Source organism: Callithrix jacchus, chromosome 4 (assembly GCF_049354715.1).
Source record: "Callithrix jacchus isolate 240 chromosome 4, calJac240_pri, whole genome shotgun sequence".
NCBI lineage: Eukaryota > Metazoa > Chordata > Mammalia > Primates > Cebidae > Callithrix > Callithrix jacchus.
This window is the reverse complement of record NC_133505.1, coordinates 8,896,663-8,922,847: the sequence shown is the minus strand read 5'-3', so window position 1 is coordinate 8,922,847 and position 26,185 is coordinate 8,896,663. Positions and strand designations below refer to the sequence as shown.

At 44.2% G+C, this 26,185-nt stretch overlaps 1 long non-coding RNA gene across 12 annotated transcripts in view; it reads left to right on the top strand.

The window, feature by feature from the left end:
- LOC103792230 (uncharacterized) overlaps positions 1 to 26,185 on the top strand; it is a 585,886-nt gene that overhangs the window by 110,779 nt on the left and 448,922 nt on the right. For all 12 annotated transcript variants that reach the window (XR_013533659.1, XR_013533642.1, XR_013533640.1 and 9 more), the window contains exon 3: positions 13,159 to 13,202. This is a non-coding gene — a long non-coding RNA (uncharacterized LOC103792230). The remainder of the gene's footprint in view (positions 1 to 13,158; positions 13,203 to 26,185) is intronic.

The following is a 26,185-nucleotide window of genomic DNA, read 5'->3' as shown; positions in this document are numbered from 1 at the left end:
AATTAAGATGCTTACTTAAGAAAATCCTTACACAGCCAGGCGCGGTGGCTCACACTTGTAATCCCAGCACTTTGGGAGGCTGAGGTTGACGGATCATGAGGTCAGGAGATAGAGACCATCCTGGCCAACATGGTGAAACGCCATCTCTACTAAAATACACACACACTCAGTTAGCTGGGTGTGGTGGCGTGCGCCTGGAGTCCCAGCCACTTGGGAGGCTGAGGCAGGAGAATCGCTTGAACCTGGGAGGTGGAGGTTGCAGTGAGCTGAGATAGTGTCACTGCACTCTAGCCTGGTGACAGAGTGAGACTCTTATTCAAAAAAAAAAAGGAAAGAAAAGAAAATCCTAAAATATGTATAATCAAATCTCATGATGTAAAATATCAAATGCTGTTCAAGCAGATATGCACTTTGTAGTCAGGAAGAGAAAAAATGAGTGTTGGCTTTAGTTTTGGGGGGAAGCTTGCTGAAATAAATTGGATTTAAGAAGATCTGTGCAGAACGTGTTCACTTTTTGGCATCAAATTTTAATAAAATTAGCAGGGAGCTTCGTATTTGGGTACCAGGCATGACCTACAGCTACACATCAATCCCTACAACCCGAGGCTGGGGTTCGGACCTAGAGTCCTCAAGCTGGTCAGGCCTGCCTGAGACCCTTGTTTATTTTCCCAATATGCTGCACAAATGGTATTATTTACTCTGTGTGTATGACATGAATAATAGTTCAGCTGTACTGAATTAGAGGTATTTTTTTGAAAGGCAAAGGGTCTAAAAACCAGGTCTCTTGAGGAATAGTTGAAGGGCCTTGGCATATGAGCTTAGAGCCGAAAAGATTAAGGACAAATAAAATAGTTATTTTCAAACATTGCAAAGACATTTTGTTACAGAACAAGTTTATTTGTTCTACATCAATTTAAGATGCAGCATGGGGCCTGTTGGGTAGATGTACAAGTGAGCACACAAGAATCCAGCTCAAATAAGAGGTTTCTCACAATTAAAATGCTCAACAGAGCACTGTTTTTCAGAGTAGTGCATTTTTATTTCTGAAAGTGTTAAAAGAGAAGTTGGATGTCGTTGCAGCTATGTGGTGAGGGTGGCCGGGATGCACCAAGTATGTGTTTAGGGATGACAGGCAAGTAGAAATTATGGAGGCTTTCTAGAAAAAGACAACTACGCCTGGCGCGGTGGCTCATGCCTGTAATCCCAGCACTTTGGGACGCCGAGGCGGGCGGATCACCTGAGGCCGGGAGTTCAAGACCAACCTGATCAACATGGAGAAACCTGGTCTCTACGAAAAATACAAAATTAGTTGGGCATGGTGGCGCGTGCCTGTAATCCCAGCTACTCAGGAGGTTGAGGCAGGAGAAGCGCTTGAACCGGGAGGGAGAGGTTGTGATGAGCCGAGATTGCGCCATTGCACTCTAGCCTGTGGAATAAGATAGAAACTCTGTTTCAAAAAATAGATAAAGAAAGAAAGAAAGAAAAGAAAAAAGGAAAAGGAAAAGACAACTACAGCATGAACAGACACACCAGGGGAACGGTGGGAACAGGAGATGTTTGCGTGCCAGGAAGGTGTGCAGGAAATGACAAGAATATGCGATCGATGATAGAGAACTTTAAATGCTCTGATAGGTAGTGGGGAACCATCTTGCTTCCAGTCCTGGGGCAGGATGTGATAAAACCCATGTCGGAGGAAGCTTTGCTTTCTGTCTTGTGCCAGAGGAATGTCGAGAGAGGGAAAGAGATGTATTCCACGCGGGGAGATCACTGGGGGCTTCCCCCAGTTATGCTGTTTAACTGTGCTATGGGTGGGTGGGGTGGGGAGTAATGGAAACAAGAGACAGAACAAAATCAGAATTTAATGAAAGAGCGAATCTGGGTTTCCTTGAAAATTGCCCTGAAACAGAATTCTCCAAATTATTAATGGAAAGTGATGTGGTCAGTTTGTTAGATCAGCAGACCACAATCCGATATTTGCATCCTGGTGCAGCGCTCAAGCTGACCATTGACCTGAGACAGGTCATTAAAATTCCTTATATTCTAATTCCCTGGCAGTATTATCCCAGCATGAGAGAATGTTTGCAAAACATTCTGAGTCCTGGATGAAAGGTACCTTGTTATAGTAATATTATACTATAATTATTCTTGTTATTGGGTTATTGTTCTCAACACTGGTGCAATTTAATATTTGTTGCCTTAGGGATATTTTTGTCTTCCAGCAGAATTCTGAAAGTGGCTTTTCTGGGAGATGTTCTTTGAAAGACTAGCAACTCTTTCAAATATTTGTTTTAATAATAGTCCATCGAGGAAATGTGAAAAGTATGTATGTAATATTCAGGATGATCATTCCTATTTTCTTCTCAATCTAATATCTAGGAAATGTTGAAAATACTTTTGGCTCATCTCCTTACAGGGAGCTGGAATGGTTTAGATTGGTGCTTTCCTGGGGTACTGATTTTTTTTTTTTTCCTGTGGAATTCTCTGAACAGGGCTTTCCTCAAAAGAATACATTAAGACTGTCAGAATGATTCTTTTCAGCAGATTAAGCCTTGCAGATGCCCTTTGTTGAAGGAAAAATGCATTATTCTGAAAGTCCTTCTGATCTTCAGGAAAACTGAAAATATCAAATGTTCTTCTACCATTTGAACTTCCCTACAAGAAAATCCCAGATATTTTTATTTTCCGGTCTACAATAATTCAGAGCTTACTGTATTTTAAGGCGAGAATATAGACATGTTTTGAAGACAAATTAACTTTTTACATATTCATTTACTGCAAAGAAGGCACCCTTCCCCCACCCTAGAAAGCAAGAAATCACAGTGCTGCGTTTTTACCTTTTCATTTCATATTTCTTGCACCTGGACATTTGCCTGGATGAAGTGATGTGTATGGCATAATTACCCTGGGACAGAATTGCTTCATGTGTGTCAGTAAGACATGGTTCAGATATTTATTGAGCTCTGGTTGTCTGTGTCCTAAATAAGACCGTGCTATTTCAGGGTTGCAAAAACAACTCCGATGCACTGGAAAATGAAGAAAAGAGGACATTCCTCCAAAAGCATGGGTTTCATGGTTTAGAAATCCATGCATTGCTTGCATCGACGGACGGTGCTGGGGTGTGCAAAGGCTCACTTTGATTTATAGGGGCTTATAAAATACTCTGCTCTTTGTACCCAAAGCCACAGACCTGCTGTGAATACGGTATGGACCCTGGGTTTTTCTGGTGGTCAAATGTATAAAACCAAACAATAATCTCTTTGGGAAGCTCCTCAAAGGCGAACCTGAGTCTGTTAACCTCAGTCGGTACAATGTCTAGCATGGGGCCACATGTGGACGAGCCCTTATAAATGTCTTTGTTGCTGCAGATGAATGAAGGATTGAAACTGGGAATAGCACATAAGACACAGGGGTTTGTTTTCCATGACAGACAGGAGGAGAGCTCATACATGGGGAGGGAGAAGATAGATGGGGGCGGGAGGCGGTCAAGGACATATTTTGGCAGATGCTACTGCTATCCTTTTTTTTTTTTTTTTTTTTTTGAGATGGAGTTTTGCTCTGTCACCCAAGCTGCAGTGGTGACATCTTGGCTCACTGCAACCTCTGCCTCCCAGGCTCAAGCAATTCTCCTACTCAGCCTCCCTAGTAGTTGGGATTACAGGCCATGCCACCACACCCAGCTAATTTTTTGTACTTTATTAGAGACAGGATTTCACCATGTTGGCCAGGCTGATCTGGAACTCCTGACCTCGGGTGATCCCACCCTCCTCGACCTTCCAAAATGCTAGGGTTACAGGTGTGGGCCACCGTGCCTGGCCACTGCTATTCTTTAAGAAAAAGGAAAAATGGCTCAAATTATATACCTGTAGTGTCATGGCCCTCTGCTAGGAAAGCGGTTTATGATTTGAAGGTGTCTGAGACATCCACGGATTACAGTGCAGAGGGTCATTTGCACTCTATGATGCGATGGTGGCGGAATCCTGTCTCAACTCTATTGTCGGCTACTCTGACTATGCTTTTATTTCAGTCCCTTCCCTTTTCCTTCCTCCCTCATTCCCTACTTCCTTTCCTCCCACTTTTTCTTTCTTCCTTCCTCAACTACTTGTTTAGAACTTGCTTCTTTTCTAGGCTGTAAAGATCCCACTTCCTTCCCGTAGCTGGAGACCGTTCGGGGAAGGTGGAAGTACAGGCCTGTAATCCCAGCTGCTTGGGAGGCAGAGGCAGAAGGATCACTTGAGCCCAGGAGTTTTAGTTCAGCCTGGGCACCATAGCAAGCCTCCATCTCAAAAAAAAGAAAGCATTTTCTTTCTTTCTTTCTTTTTAAGGTGGAGTTTTGTTCTTGTTGCCCAGGCTGGAGTGCAGTGGTGCAATCTCAGCTCACCACACCTCCGCCTCCCGGGTTCAAGCAATTCTCCTGCCTCAGCTTCCCAAGTAGCTGGGATTGCAAGCATGCACCACCACGCCCAGCTAATTTTGTATTTTTAGTTGAGACAGGGTTTCTCCATGTTGGTCAGGCTGGTCTCGAACTCCTGACCTCAGGTGATCCGCCCGCCTCGGCCTCCCAAAGTGCTGGGATTACAAGTGTGAGCCACCGTGCCTGACCAGAAAGCATTTTTGTCTGTGAGTAAAGGTGAGGCTTGCTATATCCAGAGGGAGAAAGGTTATACATTTTCAAATATACCTGTTGAATTTTCTTACACACAGAGTGGGATAGCAAATAAATAGAACATCTCGTCTGTAGGATGAATGGAACCTTAAGTATTGTAGTGTATTATTCTTGCTTAAAATGTACTTATTTAAGACCTCTTTGTTGAGAAAATTTCTCAGTTTGAGGGAAAAGACAGAGAATGGAATCCAGTATGCAGTGGTTATATTGTTGAGGGAATTTTGAAGTTGCAAAGAAAATGAAATACTTCTTTCAAATAGTGTTTTGCAAGCAAACTGGAATTCCACTCTGTACAAATGTGCCTGTGAAAAGTTATGGTAATTTAGGATTGAAAAACCTGTATGTTGCTAAATTCATAGTTAACCTAATTTTAGTTTTTGCAGAAAAGATGATTTATAATAGGAAGAAATGATAATACTTTTTTTAGGAGTTTTCTTCTTCCTCCTCTCCTCCTTATTCTTTCTTCTTTCCTCTTCCCCCTCCCCCTCCCCCTCCCCCTCCCCCTCCTCCTCCTCCTCCTCCTCCCCCTCCTCCTCCCCGCTTTCTTTTTTTAAAAGAGGCAGGGTCAGCCAGGTACGGTAGCTCATGCCTATAATCCCATCACTTTGAGAGGCTGAGGTGGGCAGATCACCTAAGGTCAGGAGTTTGAGACCAGCCTGACCAGTCCTGGGAAATATAGAGGTCAAGAAAATCGAGGCAGGGCCCTAAAGAAGCATGCATTTTGGCAAGAGAGACTGGCAATAACGATAATAATAACAAAAGAGATTATTTAACGTCAGGTAACACTAAATGCAATAAAGCAAGCATAGCATGGAGAAGTTGCTGCAAGGCCGTTGTACATGGGGCGGCCCGGGATGACTTCTGAAGAGGGGAACCTTGAACCATCACCACAGCCATTGAGATAGATCACAGTCATCCAGACGGATCCTGTGCAACAGCAGAAGGCCTCCTTGCATTCCCTCTAAGCTCACGGAGGATCCTGATACAGGTGAAAAGGCTGTGGATTCTTACTGAGGAGAGGATGGTAATTAGCACACTGCTGTGGGATTTGTTTTGTGTTGTCTTCAGCTGGGGGGAACTTGCTTTCTGTAGCCCACCTCCAGTCATGTCCAGTCCCAGCAATCCTACAGCCTCCATTGGCTGTTTGGTATATTACCCAGATCACGTTTTCAGTCACTTTACTTATTTTTTTATGTATTTATTTATTTTTGAAATGGAGTTTCTCTCTTGTTGCCCAGGCTGGAGTGCAATGGTGTGGTCTCAGCTCACTGCAACCTCTGCCTCCCAGATTCAGGCGATACTCCTGCCTCAGCCTCCCGAGTTGCTGGGATTACAGGTACCCAACACCATGCCTGGCTAATTTTTGTATTTTTAGTAGAGACCGGGTTTCGCCATGTTGGCCTGGCTGGTCTCAAACTCCTGACCTCAGGTGATCCACCCACCTCTGCCTTCCAAAGTGCTGGGATTACAGGTGTGAGCCACCATGCTCGGCTGTTTTAGTCACTTTAAAAATTCTAAGAGGTATAGAGAAGGGGGGCATTTTTGAACATGATGCAGCACAGCTATGGAATGTGACCCAGGGCTGTTCCCTGTCAGTCATGTGGCTTTGTAGGGAGACATTCTGGGAAACTGTTTCTGTGCTCCAGGTCCTAGCTTGGAGCCTCCCTCCATCTGAGAGGTTTGCAACATTTCCTGAACCTTAGAGAGTAAAGGGAAATGTGCTCCTATATCCAAAACTTCCAAATGTAAGTGTGTGCCAAGTGCTTTGCAGTCTGCCTTTCCATAATTTCTCTCATTATCTCTGTGATGCGATTTATCATGCTGGTTCTGCACTTCCCTGAGTAAATGTAGGGACAGATGGAGGTGGCAGACTGAAGGAGAAGAGCAAGAGATGACATTGAGCCGGGAGCTCTTCGCAGGAATGGTCCGTCTGTGGGCTTCCTGGGGGTGAGGACGGGAGACAAATGTGTGACTGGCACATGGTACCGCCATTCAGTAACACCTGTGGCACGAATAAGCTACCTAGGCTGAAGGTGAGCTGCTGTTTCTCTGAAAAGTTTTGAATACAGTTACATTTTAGATGAATGAAGAGATCCTGCCACTGAGGAGGTTGAAATCCTTTTGGTGGATTTACTGGATCTGAATTTTATAAGGAATTTTAAAAAAATGGCATTGAAAGATTTTTAGTAGCTCAAGAAAGCATGCACAGTAAGGTGGCCATTATGTGGGGAGTCAGTAGTCTATCCCCTAGGGTTGGAATTGCTGGTAAGTTTTGGATGCTGTAACTGACTGCTGGTGGGTCTGTTCCTATTTCTTGTTGCTGTTGTTCATTTGTCCAACCATGCATCTGTGCATCCAAATATCCATCCACCTATCCATCCATCTACCTCTCCATTCATCCATCCATCCATCTACCTTTCTATCCATTCATCTACCTCTCCATCCATCTATCCATCCACCTCTCCATCCATCCATCCACCTCTCTATCCATTCATCCATCCATCCATCCATCCATCCACCCACCCACCCACTTACTTCTCCATCCATCCATCCACCCACCCACCCCCCACCCACCCACCTCTCTATCCATCCATCCATCCACCCACCCACCCACCTCTCCATCCATCCATCCATCCATCCATCCATCCATCCATCCATCCACCTCTCTATCCATTCATCCATCCATCCATCCACCCACCCACCTACCTCTCCATCCATTCATCCATCCATCCATCCACCCACCCACCCACTTACCTCTCCATCCATCCATCCACCCACCCCCCACCCACCTCTCCATCCATCCATCCACCCACCCACCCACCTCTCCATCCATCCATCCACCCACCCACCCACCTCTCCATCCATCCATTCATCCATCCACCTGCCTACCCACCTCTCCATCCATTCATCCATCCATCCATCCATTCACCTACCCACTCACCTCTCCATCCATCCATCCATCCATCCATCCATCCATCCATCCATCCATCCACCCACCCACCCACCCACCTATCTACCCATCTACCTCTCCACCTGTCAATCCATCCACTCATTTCTGTTACTTACTAGTAGTGTTATTATTTTCATCATCTCACTTGGACTCAGTTTTCTTTTTTTTCTTTGTTTTGTTTTTGAGATGGAGTTTCGTTCTTGTTGCTCAGGCTAGAGTGCAATGGTGCAGTCTTGGCTCACTGCAACTTCCGCCTCCTGGGTTTAAGTGATTCTCCTGCCTCAGTTTCCCGAGTAGCTGGGATGACAGGTGCCCACCACCACACCTGGCTAATTATGTATTTTTAGTAGAGACAGGGTTTCATCATGTTGGTCAGGCTGGTCTCGAACTCCTGACCACAGATGATCCACCCACCTCAGACTCCCAAAGTGCTGGGATTACAGGCGTGAGCCACCATGCCTGGCCTCAGTTTTGTTTATCTACAGAATGGTGAGTTTTGTCTAGGTTATTTAAAGGGTCCTGTTAATTCTAGAATCCTATGATTCTTACTGTTTGATTACAGTTTGAGCAAGACAATTGGAAAGAATGCAAACATGAATTAAACATGGGTCTGCCTTCCGAAAGCACACAGTCTGGTGGGTGTGCTGTCATATAGAAACATGGCAAAAATGTGAGTAGAGAATGATCAAGAACCAAACAGAGCTGCGGTTGTTGTGTGATGGGAATTTCAAGAAAGGGAAGATGAGTTTTGGCTGCAGGTGTTAAGGAAGGCTTAAGAGGGAAGGTGGCGCTCGTGTTTGAAGAGAGCAAACTGGCATTTATTAAATCTTTAGTGGATTAGCATCCTCATTTCATTCAATGTTCAAAGTAGTGGATTTTCTTCACTTTACTATCCCTCTTTAGCAGTTGAAGAAACTGAGGCGGGAAAGGAGATTAAGTAACTGGCCCCAAGTCACCCGGCTGCACTGCAGCAGAGTTGTGATCAAGAGGAGGTCTGTCAACCCCTTTTCATCTCGTTGTCTTAAAGAATTGAGTCAGTGGCCAGGCGCTTTGGCTCACTCCTGTAATCCCAGCACTTTGGGAGGTTGAGGCGGGCGGATCACCTGAGATCAGGAGTTCAAGACCAACCTGACCAGCATGGAGAAACCACGTCTGTACTAAAACTACGAAATTAGCCAGACGTGGTGTCACATGCCTGTAATCCTAGCTACTTGGGAGGCTGAGGCAGGAGAATCGCTTGAACCCGGGAGGCGGAGGTTGCAGAGAGCCAAGTTCGCACCTTTGCACTCCAGCCTGGGCAACAAGAGTGAAACTCTGTCTCCAAAAAAAAAAAAAAAAAAAAATTGAGTCCGTAGAAAGAAGAGGATAGCAGGATATCTCTCTCCTCCCCTACCTTCCCATCCCCTTCTTCCCTTCTCCCCTTTCTTTTCGAGTCAGGGTCTTGTTCTGTCACCGAGGCTGGAGTGCACTGCTGCGGTATCAGCTCACTGCAACCTCCACCTTCCATACCCAAGCGATCCTCCCACCTCAGCCTCCAGAGTACCTGGGATCACAGGCATGCACCACCATGTCCAGCTAATTTTGTAATTTTGTAGATAAGGAGTTTCACCATGTTGCCCAGGCTGGTCTTGAACCCCTGAGCTCAAGTGATCCCCCTGCCTCAGCCTCCCAAAGTGCTGGGATTACAGGTGTGAGCCACTGCACTTGGCCCAGGATATTTCAGGCAAAGAAGACCATCAGTGCCCTGGCATAATGGGTGGAAGTGTCCTGAGTACTGAGAAATAGCATGGACTTGGGTGGCACTGGAGCACAGTGTCCCTTCATGGTAGCAGTGGAAACGGAGCCTGGGATGACAGTTTGGGATTATAGGGTCTGGTCTTTATTTGGCCCAAAAGAGATTTTGTGCAGAGTGGAGACGTGATCAGCGAAGTACGTTTCAGGATGTTTATGACTCTGAGACCTTCTTTTGATTCTTCCATGCTCCTAAGCTCTTCCATGTGGTGCTGAGGAAACTCCTCTCCCCAGATGTCTCCTGCAGCCTAAGCCCTTGAGCATTTTCATCTCTGGGCTTCTGTGCTAAGGAATTCAGGGCTCTGGCTCCCCATCCTACCATTCTGAACATCAGCACTTTTTAAAAAAACCTCTGCTCAATTCTTGGGATTCTGAAAAAAAAAAAAAAAAAAAAAAAAAGCAACTCCTTCATCTTCCCCTTCTCTGCTGTTTCCTAGATTTTAACCTGTTTTCTGCTATTTCAGAACTTTTCCTGTCCAAGAAATGAATCATTAGATCTTCTTGGGTTTTGCCAGTTAAAAATATACCATAATATTTAGATTAAAACAGTATAATGACTACACTAGCAAAATACACCCAGTTATGTGATGAATTCCTCCTTCTCATTTTTATCTGTGGTATCCTGGGGTGGCCTACTGGAGAAAAAAATACTATTTGATTCTCCCTGGGTGGCCGGACGGGACTTGTAAAGACGCTAGTTTGTTTTGTGTTGAGGCTTCAAAGGCATGCAGGCTTTTCTACATAAAGATGTTCTAAGAAAATAGGGATTTTTTTTGGACGTTGCTGTGTATAAAGGGAAATTCAGAGCAACCATCTTCCCTTACAACTACCAGCTGATGCGGTGAGAGGGTCTCTCTTCACCATGGGTCTTGGTTGTTACCAGCTCTGGCGGTTCCCAGCAGCCTTCCGGGGAGATGTACGCTTACAAAACCACCTCCACCTGCCTTTGTGTTTGGCACGATCACGCAAACGTGCACTTTAATTTTAAAGGTTCTATTTATTGTCACGTTTAGAAATCTGAGGGTAGTGTGTGGATGTGTGTGTTTGTGTGCGTGTGTCTGTGTGTCTGTCAGGGTGCCGTGGAGGTGTGTGCTGCCACAACAAATTTCAGGCCACGTGTTCTACAGATTCCAATTAGCAAGGCCCTCCTGCTGCTGAGTGGGAGAAGTCTGGACTGGGGTTAGGGCTGGGTAAGTGTAGGAGGCTTTTTAATGCAATCCGTGCAGAACTCCCTCATTAGCGCCTCGAGGGCAGTGGGAACTGGTGTGCTGTGCGCTGCTGGCATTTTCTGCTGTGCGTGGTGTGTGTCAGCCATTTTATTTACCCATGCTTATTTTCTCCATTTCATAACATTAATTATACCTAATGGGGGAGGGGCGGTCGATAATGCTGAATTATTTTAGGTCTGTAGGGAGCTGAGCAGCTGTGTCCCAGATCAGGCCACTGATGTATCTAATAGGTTGTCTTGCTGCCTGATCCACTGGACGAATGTTTCGCCAATTAATCCCTGTATGGGGAGAAAAATGACCTTGAGCCCCGGAAAGCCAGGTCAATGTCTTCACCTACTGAAGCTGCTTCGTTGCCTCGGCCTAATAGAATGTGGATTTTTTTTTTCTAACCTCTAGACAATTATTTCTCCTTTTTAAAAGCCACTCTATGGGAAATAGTCAAATCTTTCATGACTTGCCAAGATACTTGCTCTTGGAATCAGGTGCTTTGGAGTGTAGCCTCTAAAAATGTTCAAGGAGAGCAAATCTTGGAAGCTTCCTTCTTGTGTAAAGACGTAACCTGGCTGGGCGCAGTGGCTCAAGCCTGTAATCCCAGCACTTTGGGAGGCCGAGGCGGGTGGATCACGAGGTCAAGAGATCGAGACCATCCTGGTCAACATGGTGAAACCCCGTCCCTACTAAAAATACAAAAAATCAGCTGGGCATGGTGGCACGTGCCTGTAATCCCAGCTACTCAGGAGGCTGAGGCAGGAGAATTGCCTGAACCCAGGAGGCGGAGGTTGTGGTTAGCTGAGATCGCGCCATTGCACTCCAGCCTGGGTAACAAGAGCGAAACTCCGTCTCAAAAAAAAAAGACATAACCTATTGAGGTCCAGGCTGCAGTGATCCATGATCACGCCACTGCCCTCCAGCCTGGGTGACAGGGTGAGACCCTGTCTCAAGAAAAAGACATCAACCCCTGCTATAAAATGTGTGTGTGTGTGTGTGTGTGTGTGTGTGTGTGTGTGTTTAAGAGGAGTATCAGAGAAAGATAAATTTTTAAGTAAAAAGAAATATTATAAGCTAATTGTGTTAGGTATTCTGCTGGGCAATTATTTTATCATCAAATACATTTCCACAAAATGCCAGATTTCTTTAAATGATAAGCCTGGGCATGGAAAACAAACCTGACATGTGATAGAATCTTGCACTTCTTTTTAAGTCCTAGAGTTAAAATTTCCTATGGCTTTGGTGTGACTCTACCAGCAAAGGATGCCATTCAGTAGAGGGCCCATAGTATAGTGGGAAAAACCTCTTGGAGTCAACCAGGTCTAGATTTTTTTTTTTTTTTTTTGAGACGGAGTTTCGCTCTTGTTACCCAGGCTGGAGTGCAATGGCGTGATCTCGGCTCACCGCAACCTCCATCTTCTGGGTTCAAGCAATTCTCCTGCCTCAGTCTCCCGAGTAGCTGGGACTACAGGCGCGCGCCAGCATGCCCAGCTAATTTTTGTATTTTTAAGAGACAGGGTTTCACCATGTTGACCAGGATGGTCTCAATCTCTTGACCTCGTGATCCACCCGCCTCAGCCTCCCAAAGTGCTGGGATAACAGGCGTGAGCCACCGCACCCGGCCTAGATTTTTTTTTTTTTAAGACAGAGTTTTGCTTTTGCTGCCCAGGCTGCAGTGGAGTGGTGCGATCTTGGCTCACCGCAACCACCGCCTCCTTGGTTCAAGTGATTCTCCTGCCTCAGTCTCCCGAGTAGATGGGATTACAGGCATGCGCCATCAAACCCAGCTAATTTTGTATTTTTAGTAGAGATGGGTGTTTTCCATGTTGGTCAGGCTGGTCTCGACCTCCCGAGCTCAGGTGATCCGCCTACCTCAGCCTCCCAAAGTGCTGGGATTACAGGCATGAGCCTGTGAACCCAGCCCCAGGTCCAGATTTTGATCTGTGGCTCTGCTGCTGCTAGCTCTGTGACCTTTGGGCAAGTTACTGCACACGCTCAGCCCCAGTGTGGTCTTCTAATGCTGTTGATACTAGCTTTACAAAATTGTTTCCGAGGTTAAATGAAGTAAACTATACAAAATAAATATCTAGCATCTAGCTTATCTACGTTAGCTCCTTTTCTTCTCATTACATCTGAGTACTTAGTAGTTTTCCAAGGGTAGTGATGTTCCATTAATTTTGGGAGTCACTCCAGAGAATCCCATAAAATCTCCAGATAATGAAATCTAAGCCCAGAAAGGCTTAATGACTCTCGCAATGCCTTAGGAGTAGCAGAGCTGGTCCGGACATCGTGCCTCACTGAATGCGTCCGGCTCTACTCCAGGTGTGAGGAGGATGTGGCATTCTGCGCTGAGTCCCTGTCGTGGCTCTAGAACAGTCAAGAGCAGTGACAGTCTTAAGGGTAGAAAACACTCGCCTTTCCAGGTCTTCTTCTAGGAAGCTTCAGAGTACATAGAAATGTGTAGTGAACCTTCCCCTACTGTGTCCGCCGTCAGTTTACTTTCACAACTTTTGACTCAGTTTCCCTTTCTCTCCTAGCACCCTCAGGTGACTCCAGATGTGTTAACACCCAGTATATTCAGGTAAGAGACTTCATGGATGAGGAAGATTTCCAGGTAAAGGACCACCCTGACTCCCTTCGTGGCTACAGCTTGCTGCCTGCCCTTCCCTGGCTGCTGCAGACTTCCTGATGACCCCCACTGCCTTCTTCTCCTTTTTTTTCATTCATTGATTGATTCATTTCCTATCTATGCTCTTTTTCTTTTTTTGGAATCATTTTTAGGTATTCATACACATTGTAACACTGTAATGATATAAAACATGCATGGAGTGGTAAGCTCTAACTTCAGGATAAGGCTTCCCTCTGTAGAGGGAGGCTGGGGCACTTGGCCAATGTCAAACTGTCTCCAGTGTTTTAAACTTTTTTTTTTTTTTTTTTTTTTTGAGACAGTTTTGCTCCTGTTGCTCAGTCTGGAGTACCATGGTGCGATCTCGGCTCACTGTAACCTCTGCCTCCCAGGTTCAAGTGATTCTCCTGCCTCAGCCTCCTGAATAGCTGGGATTATGGGCACCTGCCACCACACCTGGCTAATTTTTTATTTTCAGTAGAGATGGGGTTTTACTGCATTGGCCAGGCCGGTCTCAAACTCCTGACCACAGATGATCCACTCATCTTGGCCTCCCAAAGAGCTGGGATTACAGGCATGAGCCACCACGCTCGGCATATTTTACACTTTTTTTTCCCCAATATGTGTCTTTCCTAATATATATCTTAAAGAGAATTATTTTATTTATTTATTTTTTAAAGACAGAGTCTCACTGTGTTGCCCAGGCTGGAGTGCAGTAATGTGTTCTCAGCTCAATGCAACCCCCACCTTTCAGGTTCAAGTGATTCTCCTGCCTCAATCAGCCTCTGAAGTAGCTGGGATTGCAGGTGCACGCCACCATGCCCAGCTAATTTTTGTATTTTTAGTAGAGTCAGGGTTTCGCCATGTTGGCCAGGCTGGTCTTGAACTCCTGAACTCAGATGACCCGCCTGCCTCAGCTTCCCGAACTGCTGGGATTACAAGTGTGAGCCGCCACAATGACCAGAACTCCTTACTTTTGTTTTAAATATAAACACAACACCATTTTTGCACTTAAAACAGTAGTTAAGGCCGGGTAGGGTAGTTCACTGAAATGCCAGCAGTTTAGGAGACCAAGGTGGGAAGATGGCTTGACCCCAGGGGTTTGAGACCAGCCTGGGCAACACAGCGAGACTCCCAACTCTAAAAAAATAAAATAATAATAATAAATTTACATGTTTTTTTAGCCAGTCATGGTGGCACATGCCTGTAGTTCCAGCCACTTGGTAAGCTGAGGCAGGATCACTTGCACTCAGGAGTTTAAGGCTGCAGTGAGTTGTGATTATGCCACTGCACTCTGGCCTGGATGACAGAGCAAGACCCTGTCTCAAAAAACGAAACAAAACCAACAACAACAAAATTATGAAGAGCTGCCCCGAAGCCAAAACAGAAAACACCTCAAACCCGAGTTAAGTCCTTCATATCAAATACCCAACTAGTGTTCGATATTCCGATTATAATCGGAATACAAGTATAGAGAGAGATACTAACAAAAACAGATTTCTTTTTGGCATTCCAAATGTTTTACGACGCCAGAGGTTTACTCTAGAGCAGTGGTTCTCAAAATGTGGTCCCAAGACCGGCAGCATCAGCGACACCTGGGAACCTGGAAGAGATGCAGATCATTAGACCCTGCAGCTGATGGAGATCAGTGATTGTGGGACTGTAGTGGTTTCTCAAGCCTTGCAGGTGATTCCAATGCACGGCAGAGTTAAGAGAGCCACAGGTGTAGAGAAAACCAACGTTCTATGCCCTTTACACGCCCTGCTTTGCATTTGTCTTTAGCATCCCAGCATATTGTACTCGCACACCTGGGTCACCAGGATGGGGTCCAGCCTTCTATTGCCGTGTAGCGCCTGTGTCAAGCCGGCTTCCATTTCTAGGTGTGGAGGGCGGCACACACAGACTGCTCCTGCGCTAGGAAGTGCATAGGAGAGCAGGGATTGGAAGTGCTGATCGTAATTTTCTGGAACAGGACAGAGGGAGTGAAATTAGAGATCTGGTGTATTTGATAGAGAAACCAGCTTCTTTTTTAAAAAGCATACTTATAAAGCTGTGGTCCTCAACTGCTGGCAGCACTGTCGAATCACCCAGGAGGGCTGTGAAAAACACTGGTGCCCTGGCCTGACCCCAGGAAATTCTGGTTTCAATTGGGGTTGTGGGTGGGGCGGGGGGTGGGGGCGTCATCCCAGTAACAACAAGATTTAAAGGCGCTTCAGGTGATTCTAATTGCAGCCAAGGCTCAAAACCACAGGTCTAGGCTTGTGTTTGGCTTGGGAGTCAGTTGGGAAACCAAGATGGAAATATCCTGCAAGACTGCACTCAGGGGTCTTAGCTTTCAAACGAGTAAGTGCTTTGTGAACTCTGGTTCTTAAGCCACTAGCAACCTGGTTTGGGGGAGTTTTTTTCTGCCACCTCTAGAGTTTTTTGTTTGTTGTTTTGAGCTACTGCTGACTTAATCTAGACTCTTTCTGGCCAGTTTTTGTCTAGGTAAGGAGATTTGAATATGGTTTATCTACTCACCCGTAGGTGTCTTGGGCAGAATATGCATTTTTTTAAAGGATGCAAATGACACCCTCTTTCACCTCCTTCTTTCTCCTTCCTGTAAATGGTTATACCTCAAGGGAAGGAACTCAAGAGAGACTGATAGGACATTTTGCAGAGTGAGGCGTTCTAATTTTTGAGACTATCAACGAGACCAGAGCCTTCCTTGCAGTGTCTGAAGTCGTGGAAAGGAAAGGTTGGGCTGTATTTGTTGGTTGAGTGTTGAAATAGTCCATGGAAAAAGGAAAGGGAAACAAGTTCTACTGATTTTTCTTGGCAGGGATTATCACCTTTCTCCCCCAAGTTTCTGGCAAGTGTGATTAGAAATTGACTTAGAAGATTTGCTCACACTGGCTTCCCAAGACAGTGTTTTGCCTGCATGCTGCTGACGAGCGGTAATTTGCTATCTTTCACAAGTATTATCCAAAAATCACAGAACTCATTAGAAATAAACAGCATGAATTTGGTCAGTCACATTTGCAGGATTAACCAGATGTAAATCTGAGTTGCACTTGGGAGCTTTCGTGGGCCTCATTTAAAAATAAATAGAACCCCAGTCTTGAGTGGTAGCAGACTATTTTTCCAATAGAAAATGCGGGGAAGAAGTAAGCGTTTTTGGTGCCAATGTTTATTTTACTTTTTGTCCTTTCCTTCTTGCTGATGGCAGATGTGGCAGAAATAAATACCCAATTTCATTTTCCAAAATGGGAAAAAATTAATCAATTCAAGAATTTGTTTTTAATTGATAGCAGACGTTTGAAAACTGATTTGTTACAGTAAACTATTTAATGTGCCTCTTAGGAAAATACTCATACATTTGTGTATTTCCCAAACGCTTTTTGTGGAATAATCACTACGCAACAGGTTATTGAAGAGGTGTGTTGGCCTTGAGGCTAATCCTTAGGCCTTTTGAAAAGTGTTTCTCACTGAGGGAAATTGAAAAGGCTATTTTGTATGTGATTACAATATATGATTGTTGTGATTGGAAAATTTCTGTTTTCTGTTGATATGCAGACTCACTGTCAGCAATACCAAATATTCATGTGCCACCTGTTTCTAATCCCAACAAAACCCATACTCAGAATGAATTAAAAAAAACCCTTACCTTTGAAGAACCAGAAAAGGAATTCAAATTTTATTGAAACTTTTTGTGTTTATGCTTTTAGATTGCACTAAATAAGATGGGTACATCTTGTAAGAGTCGACTCCTTGGCATTTGTGTCCCATGCAGATTATGTTTCATGCAGACACATTAAAGATGTGCTAGAAACTTCTCATGAGCTGCTTTTGATCATTCTTTGTTCTAGCACCCCCAAAGTTAGCTTAACACTTAATTATATATCATACTGCCTTCTCTCTCTCTCTGTGTATTATTTTCCACCAAAATGGCTATTTGTGACCTGCCATAGTAAAAGACCTTGCCATAGTAAAAGATCTTATTCAAGACCAGGACAAGGCTTTCCCTTGTCTTGTTGTTTTGACCATGGTACCATTGATTTTTCTCCTCTTCTTCAGCATTGAGATGAGATTTATAATGCATTTCCTACGGACAAAGTTAATTTGCCTGGTTAGCTTTTGTTTAGTGATCCAAAAGAAATAGGTGATCAGATCTGGCAGCAGACTGACTTGTCATGATTCGTTGCTGAAGCCTTTATTCTATGAAGACCTCTGTTGCTGAAGGGATGAGGGATGTGGTAGCAATGGCAAACATTTTACTCATCTTTATTTCTGAAGAGATTTTCTCCCCTTGCAGGATCTTTGGTGTCAAGATACTGTAGAATTCTAGTAAATATGGCTGCAAGGAAGGGTTAAAGAGAAAGAAAGAGACAAAAGTACCAGAAGCAAATAGTCCTTCCTATATTCATGTCGTGTCCATAAGATCCAAGAAATGGATGGTGAAGTGGCAGAACCAGACTCTCTTCATTCCTGTGATCTAATTAAATGTATTTTCACTTAAAAAAGGATAACAATGTTAGATCTTAATGGGATTAACCTAACTGAAATTTATTTGGCTTTGCTTTGGCAGTAAAGATTACAAATGATCCAAGTTTCATTTTGCGATGGTAGCTTCAGATCTGTAATTGTTGCTGCATTCCATTCCTGTAGCTGTTCTACTTAAAATAGCAGTTATCAAACAAAACTTGTGCATTGTATGGCCGAGACTTGGAACAGACTAGAGTGTGGGTATTTTTCTTTTTAATTTTTTGAGATAATTAACTCTTACTGTTTTTTATACTGAAGTGAAGTCTCTTTAGCTAAAATAAACAGGGACTTTTATTTTGTGTGTGTTTTTTGGTTTCTTGTGTTTTTGGGTGTGTGTGTGTGTGTGTGTGTGTGTGTGTGTATGTTTTATCAGTTTCTTAGGGTTTCTCTTGCTTGGAATTATCTAGATGAACTGTTTCTGAGTCCAGCTTCAGACTAGAGTTTGAGTACTTTTCCCTTTAATTTTTTGAGATAATTAATTCTTACTCTGTTTTTATACTGAAGTCTCTTTAACTAAAGGAGGAACTTTTATTTTCTGGATTTTTTGGTTTATTGTGTTTTGTTCGTTTGGGTTTTTGTGCCAGTTTCTAAGGGTTTCTCTTGCTTGGAATTATCTTGATGAACTGTTTCTGAGTCCCAACTTCCTTGACAAGTACTTACTCCTCCCTTTCCTTTGTATTCGTTACAGGATTTCAGTAATATATATTTTTTTATTGTGGTAAAATAGATATAATATGAAATTACCACGTAAGCCATTTTAAAATGTACACTTCGGTGTCGTTTAATGCACATTGTTGTGTGCAATCGTTGCCACTCTGAAAGTTTTCATCCTCCCAACCTGAAACTCTGTACCCATTAACACTAGCTCTTCGTTCTTCCGTCTCCCCGGCTCCTGGCCGCCACCATTCCGCTTTCTGTCTCCAAGAATTCGATTGCTCTCATTTCCTCATGTAAGTGGAATCATGCAGTATTTGTCCTTTTGTGACTAATTTTTTCACTTAGTGTAATGTCTTCAATTTATCCATGTTGTGGCACGTGTCAGAATTGCCTTTGTAAGGCTAATATTCCATTGTGTGTTTCTATCAAATTTTGCTTGTTCATTCATCTGTCGCTGGACACTTGGGTTCCTTCTACCTTTTGGCTATTGTGAGTACCGCTGTGAACATGGCTATGTAAATTTCTATTCAAGTCCCCATGAAGAGTGTCTTTGTGACTAATTGTTACAATTTTTTGAGACAGAGTTTTGCTCTTGTTGCCCAGGCTGGAGTGATCTTGGCTCACTGCAACCTCTGCCTCCTGGGTTCAAGTGATTCTCCTTCCTCAGCTTCCCAAGTAGCTGGGATTACAGACCTGTGCCACCACACCTGACTAATTTTGTGTTTTTTTTTGGTAGAGACAGGGTTTCACCATGTTCATCAAGCTGGTCTCGAACTCCCGACCTCAAGTGATCCACCTGCCTCAGCCTTCTGAAGTGCTGGGATTACAGGCGTAAGCCACGGCACCCAGCTGTCTTTGTGATTAATTAAAACACACTGATGCTGATGTAGATACTGATTTAGTGACTAAATATTCTGATATTAGTAATAGCCATTAATTAATAATAAAGCTTTTTATGTAGCGTGATTGGGATGAGTCAGTCAGTTATGAGTTATGGAGGCCTCCAGAAGCACATAAAGGGAAACACATGGCAACGAGAACCCTTTTAAGAACACACCTAGCTGGATGATACCATGACCCGCTTAAGATCTGTGTTTTGGAATCCTCATTAAAAAGAAATATTGCAGCCAGGTGTGGTGGCTCATGCTTGTAATCTCAGCACTTTGGGAGGCCTAGGTGAGCAGATCACTTGAGGCCAGGAATTCAAGACCAGTCCGGCCAATATGGTGAAACCCTGGTTCTACTAAAAATACAAAAATTGGCCGGACATGGTGGCAGTCACCTGTAATTCCAGCTACTCACCAAGCTTAGGCGGGAGAATTGTTTACACCCAGGAAGCGGAGATTGCAGTAAGTTGAGATTGAGCCACTGCATTTCAGCCTGGGCAACAGAGGAGATGCCATCTCAAAAAACAAAACAAAACAAAAAAAAAAAAAAAAAAAAGAAAAGAAAAAGGAAAGAAATGTTGCATGACAGCATGACATCTGGAAATATTAAACTATAAAATGACTTGCAAAATTAACATCCGCTGGTTAACCAAATCCCCAGAGCAGAGGGCAGTCTGGTGTTTGGGATGTGGGTCCCCTTCTCTAAAGGGTCAGGCTTATTTCTCGGAAAGCAGATTATTACTACTAGCACACCCCATCTGAAGATACGCTTTCCATCCTCACATTCCTGGTGTTTTCCATGTTCCTTCTGTTAGAACACCTTGAAAGTATCGTTTCCGATACCTTCAGTTTAACGAGACAGACTAACTCCTTCTTGGAGTTAACACTATTTATCAAGTATAAACTGCATGATGCTTATTCCATGCTTGGCCCATGTTACACGCCGTTCTAAGCCCTTTATATGTGTTGTAACTTTTTAAATTATTCCCACACCCCTGTGTGTTTGATATCAGCGTAACTTCATTTTACAAATGATGAAAAGGAGACACAGAAGTTCAAGGACACAGGAATTGACAAAGCCAGAACTTGACCTCAGGAGTCTGACTTTGGACCATGTGTCATTTTCTTTTTCTCAGAGACAGAGTCTTGCTCTGTTGCCCAGGCTGGAGTGCAGAGCAATCTTGGCTCGTTGTGGCCTCAAACTCCTGGGCTCAAGAGACCTTCTTGCCTCAGCCTCCCGAGTAGGTGTGTACCACCGCATCTAGCTAATTTTTTTTTAAGACATGGGGTCTTGCTATGTTGTCCAGGCTGGCTTTGAACTCCTGACTTCGAGCAGTTCTCCTCCCTTGGCCTGTCGAAGTGCCGGAATTATAGGCATGAGCTGCCATAGCCGGCCCCCACGTACTTCTGACTGCCGTGCCACGCTGACCTGCATTTTACTCTTGATCAGACTTATGAGTGGTGTGGGCAACACTCTCTAGAGGATAAATTCTTTTCTTTCTTTCTTTTTTATTTGAGACTAAGTCTCACTTTGTCACCCAGGCTGGAGAGCAGTGGCATGATCTCGGCCCACTGCAACCTCCACCTCCTGGGTTCAAGCGATTCTCCTGCTCAGCTTCCCAAGTAGCTGAGATTACAGCTTTATGTGACTATACCCGGCTAAATTCTTAATGTATTTTTAGTAGAGATGCGGTTTCACCATGTTGGCCAAGCTGGTTTCGAACTCCTGACCTCAAATGATCTGCCTGCCTTGGCCTCCCAAAGTGCTAGGATTACAGGCATGAGCCACTGTGCCTGGCCTCTAGAGGATGAATTCTTCTAAGTAAATAACAGAGCTATTAAAGTCATGAGTTCTCTGTGTCTGTCTAGGAACCCATGCTGTATTAAATGGCCACAAAGTAGTTTGCAAGTTCAGCACCAGAAAACTAAGGTATCTTCTGCACCCAGTGCCCTTTATTCCACCTTTAAAGGTAAATAAACTTCAAAGAAAAGGAAATTCATAAAAGCCGTGCTGAAGAGTTTTTAAAGAATAATTTTTTTAGAAAGGTATTATTACTTCTTTATAAATTCATATTTGGCAAACAACTTTCTAGAAGTATTAGGAATCAGCCTCACTCAGAAATTTGATGTTAAAGGTTTGTAATAAATATCCACTTATGCCCATTCATAATGAACAGGGATTCTTTTTTCTTTTAAGGTTTCAAAACTGTTGCTTTGTAATTATTTCAGCTTTATTCAGGTCGAATCGGAGGGTTCCAGGCATGCAAAGTAAGGTGAGGGGTGAGAGCGTTTCAGGCAGAGAAAAAGACACATAAAAGGACACCAAGTTTCTAGCATGGTCTGGCCAGTGAACTTTAAATAGGAGGGGAGTCCATTATCGTGGAAAGAGCAGGGGCTTAGGGAAAGGTTTAAAAAATTATTCTTGAGCCTTGGTTTTACCCTGTCTGAAAAGAGATGATAGTCTCTTTTGTTGCTCTTTTGAGGGTTAGAAATAATGTTTTGGTTGTTCGGTCTTTGTTGTTTTTTGTTGTTTTTTGAGACAGGTCTCACTCTGGTCACCCAGGCTGCGGTGCAGGCAGTGGCATGATCACAGCTCACTGTGGCCTCACACCCCTAGGCTGACAGAATCCTCCCGCCTCAGCCTCCCAAATAATGAGGACTACAGCCATATGCCACCTGCTCAGCTCATTCTTAAAATTTTCTTGTCTTGCGCTCTGGGCCAGGTTGGTCTAGAACTCCTGGCCTTATGCAGTCCTCCCACTTCAACCTCCCGAAGTACTGGGATTATACCAATGCAGGTGTGAGCCACTGTGCCTGGCCAGAAATAATGTATTTAAGCTGTTCAGTGAAGGACCTGACATGGTTTCCACCCATAATGATGATGGTATTAATATTATGGTGCTGTCAGTTTTTATTTTTGCCTTTTGATTTGTTTTTCTGATTAACGTTACATTACGTGGTTCAGAACCCAAAAAGTGTAATGTTCTCCCTTTCGGCTTTGTGCCTCATCTGTCAGGTCCCTTCTTCCTGGTCCCTCCAGGCGACCACTGTCCTGTTTCTGATGTAGATTGTCCCCTGATTCTCTGCGGGAATATGAGTATCTCTTCTGTGTCTCTTGCTTTTACACAAAACGTAGCATATTACACACATTCTTCAATGTCTTCCTCTTGGTTTTTACTGAACTATACATTGTAGAAATCTTTCCATATCAGTTTATAAGGGGCTTCCTCTTATAAGCTTCTTATTTTTATATTTTAAGATGCATATGGCCAGGCAAGATGGCTCATGCCTGTAATCCCAGCTACTTGGGTGGCTGAGGCAGGAGAATCACTCAAATCTGGGAGGTGGAGGTTGCAGTGAGCTGAGATCGCGCCACTACACTCCAGCCTAGGAGACAAGAGCAAAACTCAGTCTCAAAAAAAAAAAAGAAAGATTCACAGGTAATTGCCGTATAGTCCAGAGAGTTCCCGTGTGCAATCACTCAGCATCTGCCAAGGTAATACCTTATGTAACCTTAATACATAGTCAAAACTAGGAAACTGACATTGGCATAATGCCATTAACTCAGGTAAGAGACCTGATTTGGATTTAACTGATTTTTATATGCATTCTTTCTTTGGAAGGGGGTGTACGTTTTTCTACAAAATTTTGTCATCCTTGTAGATTCAAGTAGCCATCGCTACCACTGTGATACAGGACTGCTTCATCAAGACCAAGGAATTCCCTTCTGCTACTTTTTGTTTGCTTTTTTGAAACACGGTCTTGCTCTGTCGCCCAGGGTAGAGTGCAGTGTTGCGATCATGGCTCATTGCAGCCTGCAGCCTGGAACTGCTGGGCTCGGGCAGTCTCCCATGTCAGTCTCCCAATCAGCTAGGGCTACTGCCACCACATTCATCTAATTTTCTATTCTTCATAGAGACAGAGTGTTGCTACGTTGCCCAGGCTCTTCTTGAACTCCTGGCCTCAAGTGATCCTCCTGCCTCAGCCTCCCAAAGTGCTGAGATGACAGGAATGAGCCACCACATCTGGTCCCCTCCTGCTGCTGGTTAATAGTGACACCCTTTTCCCAGTCCTAATCACTGACAACTACAGATTAATCCACACATGTATATGTACCTGCTTTTAGAAAACCCAGCCAAACATCTTACCTTCCCAGATGCAAGAATCCTATTTTCAACTTTTAAAAGTCCCTATAGGCCTGAGTACTTATTGGGTGCTTAATTATGACTCGTTGAAACACTAAGTAAAGACCCAAACAGAACTTGGATATGAGAAAAAGGTGAATCAAGATAATTTACAAAATATTTTGAAAGTTAAGACTTTCTTAAACATGAACTCTTCAGAATGGCTAAGTGATGATTTGTAATTTCTCGTCAGGGAGTCAGTACACTTAAAAGTACTAATGGGCCGGGCGTGGTGGCTCAAGCCTGTAATCCCAGCACTTTGGGAGGCTGAGGCGGGTGGATCATGAGGTCAAGAGATCAAGACCATCCTGGTCAACATGGTGAAACCCCGTCTCTACTAAAAATACAAAAAATTAGCTGGGCATGGTGGCGCGTGCCTGTAATCCCAGCTAGTCAGGAGGCTGAGGCAGGAGAATTTCCTGAACCCAGGAGGCGGAGGTTGCGGTGAGCCAAGATAGCGCCATTGCACTCCAGCCTGGGTAACAAGAGCGAGACTCCGTCTCAAAAAAAAAAAAGAAAGGCTGGGTGCAGTGGCTTACTCCCATAATCCCAGCACTTTGGGATGCCAAGGCGGGCGGATCACCTGAGGTCAGGAGTTCAAGACTAGCCTGGCCAACATGGTGAAACCCCCATCTCTACTTAAAAATATATATATATATCAGAGGTGGTGGTAGGTGCCTGTAATCCTAGCTTCTCGGGAGGGTAACGCAGGAGAATCTCTTGGACCCAAGATGGGGAGGTTGCAGTGAGCCAAGATTGTACCACTGCTATCCAGCCTGGGTGACAGTGAGACTCCGTCTCAAAAAAAAAGGGGGGGCAGAGAGAGGAAAGAAAGCTAACAGTTACTGAGTACTGAAGATGCTATTTCGTTAGGTTCTTCTAACAGCCTTGTGAGGTGGACGTTGTTATTTCCATTTGAAAGAAGAGAATGTGGACTCTCTGAAGTTCAGTAACTTGCCTGTGGTCATTTTATATCAGAGACAAGATTCCAAATCCCACATTCTCACCCCCGCTCCTCAATGAATGTTTTCCTCAAGGATAAAAATCAGATAATTCAGGCCAGGCATAGTGGCTTTGTCTGTAATCCCAGCACTTTGGAAGGCTGAGGCAGAAGGATTGCTTGAGCGCAGTAGTTTGAGACCGGCCTGGGCAATAGAATGAGATCTTGTCTCCACAAAAATAAGATAAATGGGTGTGCTGGCACATGCCTGTAGTCTCAGCTACGCCAGAGGGAGGAGGATTGATGGAGCTTGGGAGGTGGAGGCTGCATGCAGTGATCTGTGACCATATGCCACTGCACTTCAGCCCAGGTGACAGAGAGGGACGTTGCCTTCCAAAATAAAGACAAGGTCTTTAAATAAGTAAGTTAAATAAGAATCCACGTTCCCTGTCTCTGCCCTTTGTTTTTTAAAGAAGTGTTGGTGGTAGTGGTGTTTCAGTAATTACCTACTTATAAAGGATAATATACTGTAATAGCTCACGGAAGTGGTTGAGGGCTTTGAAGTCAGCCAGGCTTCTCTCCCAAGTATCCACTCGGCCACCCTCCAGCTTTGTGGACTATGGATGTGGTGTTTCATTCATTGAAGCCTCGTGGGACTCATCTATAAAATAAAGAACCTGGTTGTTCTCCATCAGGTTGGGGGAATTCAATGGAAGGAAGCCTGGAAGCACTTAGCACAGTGCCTGGTACATACCAGTCCCTCAATAAACAGCAGCTGTGAGTGTATGTGAATCTTTCATTGTATGGACTTCCCACTTCTGAGATGGAAATAGGAGCAAATAAATATTTAGATAGTGTTATGTGCAGAGCCACATACTATTGTTGGAATTAATGGAGCAACACGGTGATTTTTTTTGTTTTTGGATTTAAAAAAAACTAGTCAAAATTTAGAATGCCTTCTTGCCTATAACATTTTTAAATTCATCAATGAAGTTACTATATTTTCAAATTATGAGGCTGCCACTTTTTTTTTCCCCGAAGTTCCTGCTTTTGGTTTGTAAATGAATGGATTTTCCAAAAATGATGGATTGGAATTAGATTTTACTAACGTGTTGGTGACCCTATCCCTCTTATATCCCTGAACTATTCATTATCTGAAAAATGGCCAGTGGAGAGGCAGCTGATATGGGGGTGTGTGTGTGTGTGTGTGTGTGTGTGTGTATGTGTGGGAGAGGGAGCGGGGGTTGGTGCTCGCCACATACAGCCTTTGTTAACATTAAAAGAGAATTGCGGACACTCGACAGGCATTGCCATTGCGGTCACATATTCCCCTGTCGTCCAGGGAATGGTGCTCAGCTCTGCCTAGCGCAACGTTTGTTTGGGGCAAGACTGATGTTTGAGGTATTTGTGAGAAGCGTTTGTGTCATAGTGACAGACTGCGGGGCACTCTTTACTGTGTTACAGATTGCTAGGAAATTGGATAGGACCTCTTGAGACATTCTATCCCATGCCTTCCTTCAAGACAAGCCTGTGACATACATGAGAATAGAGGTGGGGTGGGGTGGAGAGCCGGGAGCCCTGTGAGAGGGAGCTGTGTGTCCCACACGCCTGGAGCGTCCTGTATTCTTAGGGCTGGGCTGCGCACAGCAGTGCAGAGCATCCTTGGCATTGCCCTGAAGAGGGACTGATACTCTTGAGGGCCTCTTGGAAATCTGCAGTAAGTGAAGGAAGAGGAAGAAAGAAAGG